This window comes from Chlorocebus sabaeus, chromosome 20 (genome assembly GCF_047675955.1).
Source record: "Chlorocebus sabaeus isolate Y175 chromosome 20, mChlSab1.0.hap1, whole genome shotgun sequence".
Taxonomy (NCBI): domain Eukaryota; kingdom Metazoa; phylum Chordata; class Mammalia; order Primates; family Cercopithecidae; genus Chlorocebus; species Chlorocebus sabaeus.
The window spans coordinates 66316485-66319609 of record NC_132923.1 but is presented as its reverse complement, the minus strand read 5'-3'; positions in this window follow the sequence as shown (position 1 = coordinate 66319609).

Sequence of the window (3125 nt, the reverse complement as noted above, 5' to 3'; positions counted from 1 at the left end):
TGATTTACAGTGTCAATGGTTTGTGTACTTAAATGTGTTTTTGTGATGGCTGGTAATGGTCCTTGTGAGCCTCCCCACTAGAGCCTCCAGACTGCCATGGAGAGCTATGTGGAGTCTGGGTAGGGCTACTGCTCAGTCACATATTGAGCCCCAGAAGACTTGGATCCCCATGATTTCAGCACCAGTAACTGGCTCTGCAGCGGGAGAGGACAGGCTCCCTCACTTGCTCTGAGAAAAGGAGCAGAATCCATGGGGCTAAGCAGCAAAGAACTGCAGGCCTCATCTCTGCTGTACCTCGTGGGATAAGGCCCACTGGCCTGGGATGCTAGCAAGTCCACCCCAGCCCTGCCTGCATTCTTGGGCTGGGAGCAGCTCTGCACTTACCTGGGATGGAACTCCCAGAGCGAGAGACGAGCCACCATTTTTGCTGCTCTGCAACCTTCCTTACTGTTGCCCACAGGCTCAGGAGGGAATGCAGTGATTAGGGATCATCATAGATTCCCAGAACAGTATAGTCACCTTACAGAAAAGTGGCCATACTGATTTATTTATTTATTTATTTATTTATTTATTTATTTATTTTTGGAGATGGGGTCTCACTCTGTCACCGAAACTGGAGGGCAATGGCACAGTCTTGGCTCTCTGTAACCTCTGCCTCCTCCTGGGCTTAAGAAATTTTCCCATGTCAGCCTCTGGAGTAGCTGGGACTGTAAGTGCTCACTATCATGCCTAGCTAATTTTTGTAGTTTTTTGTAGAGATGAGGTTTCACCACTTTGCTCAGGCTGGTCTTGAACTCTTGGACTCAAGCAATTTGTTCACCTTGGCCTCTCAAAGTGCTGGGATTACAGGCATAAGCCACTGTGCCTGGCCTTACCAGACTGTTTTCCACATGGGTCCCTAACACTGCTGCTCTTTACTAGGCAGGGTTGTGCAACGTGGACCTCCAGCCATTCCCCAGTTGGACTCTCAGGCTGGTAACAGTTCTGTACTTTCGTGGGACAGAGCTCCCAGAGTGAGAAGCAGGCCATCATTTTTGTCTTTCCACAGCCCTTGCTTCTGTTGCCCTCAGGCTCAGGAGTGTAGTGGATGGAGGCTGACATGAACTTCCAGAACAGTGCCCATGTTCAGCTTTGTAAATATCACCAAATTGTGTTCCAATATAAGTGTACCAATATAATTAATACATGACTACAACAGTTTGAGATCTCTAGTTGCTCTATATTCTTTCAACATTTGATGTTTTAGCTCAAGGGGATTTTAAATGAAAATTAGGAAATGGATCATGAAGAAATATCCAGTTGCTATTTAAAACAGAGGTTTTAACCAGAAGTTTTGGCAAAGTTTTGTTTTGTTTTGTTTTTTAACTACTATTCTTGCTGTTTTGCCTATTCTTCTGTTTTCTCTTTTGCATAGATTTTTCCTGCCATTGAAGAAGTGGAAAAAAGACTAGGTCTATAATATGTTCAGACAATTTTTTTTAAAAATTATAGTTTATGTTCTAGGGTACATATGCACAACGTGCAGGTTTGTTATATATGTATACATGTGCCATGTTGGTTTGCTGCACCCATTAATTCATCATTTACATTAGGTGTATCTCCTAATGCTATCCCTTCCCCCTGCCCCCACCCCACAACAGGCCCCAGTGTGTGATGTTCCCTTTCCTGTGTCCAAGTGCTCTCATTGTTGAATTCCCACCTATGAGTGAGAACATGTGGTGTTTGGTTTTCTGTTCTTGAAATAGTTTGCTGAGAATGATGGTTTCCAGCTGAATCCATGTCCCTACAAAGGACATGAACTCATTCTTTTTTATGGCTGCATAGTATTCCATGGTATATATGTGCCACATTTTCTTAATCCAGTCTATCATTGTTGTACATTTGGGTTGGTTCCAAGTCTTTGCTATTGTGAATAGTGCTTCAATAAACATATGTGTGCAGGTGTCTTCATAGCAGCATGATTTACAATCCTTTGGGTATATACCCAGTAAGGGCACGGACTTCATGTCTAAACCACCAAAAGCAATGGCAACAAAAGCCAAAATTGATAAATGGGATCTAATTAAACTAAGAGCTTCTGCACAGCAAAAGAAACTACCATCAGAGTGAACAGGCAACCTACAGAATGGGAGAAAATTTTTGTAATCTGCTCATCTGACAAAGGGCTAATATACAGAACCTACAAAGAACTCAAACAAATTTACAAGAAAAAAACAAACAACCCCATCAAAAAGTGGGCAAAGGATATGAACAGACACTTCTCAAAAGAAGACATTTATGCAGCCAACAGACACATGAAAAAATGCTCATCATCACTGGCCATCAGAGAAATGCAAATCAAAACCACAATGAGATACCATCTCACACCAGTTAGAATGGCGATCACGAAAAAGTCAGGAAACAACAGGTGCTGGAGAAGATGTGGAGAAATAGGAACACTTTTACACTGTTGGTGGGACTGTAAATTAGTTCAACCATTGTGGAAGTCAGTGTGGCGATTCCTCGAGGATCTAGAACTAGAAATACCATTTGACCCAGCCATCCCATTACTGGGTATATACCCAAAGATTATAAATCATGTTCAGACAAGTTTTAAACAAAAGTTAACATCTGTGATTCTCAACCATTGGATTCATAAGAGTAATCTGTGGAGCTTATTCTCAATTTAGATGGCCAGCTTTCAATCCAAGTGTCCTGATTCAGACTCTGAGGTTGGAGCCCAGGAATCTCTCTTTTGAAGCCACCATGGAGTGATTGTGATGCACATCAAACATTGTGAACCAATGAATGAGATCACTGACCAGTCACTCTAAATTGGGCTAAATGTCCGTTTTTTAAAGGATAGGTTAATTTAGTCTGGTAATTTAGAGTTGGCTGCTCGAGAAGATGACACTACTAGCAATGTTGAGAACAGAAAAAAGAATCAAACATAAAATGTGATTTGTCTCTGCTCTGTATACATGATCAATTTCAAGTCAACTCATCAAACATTTATTGAGCATTTACTATATGCCAAGTTCTGGACCAGATGCTGGATCTATAATGATGTAAAAAACAAAATGTGTTTGTCAGAATAGGCCAGATTATACTTTAGAACAGATGACCTTCAAAATCTCAGGGGCTTA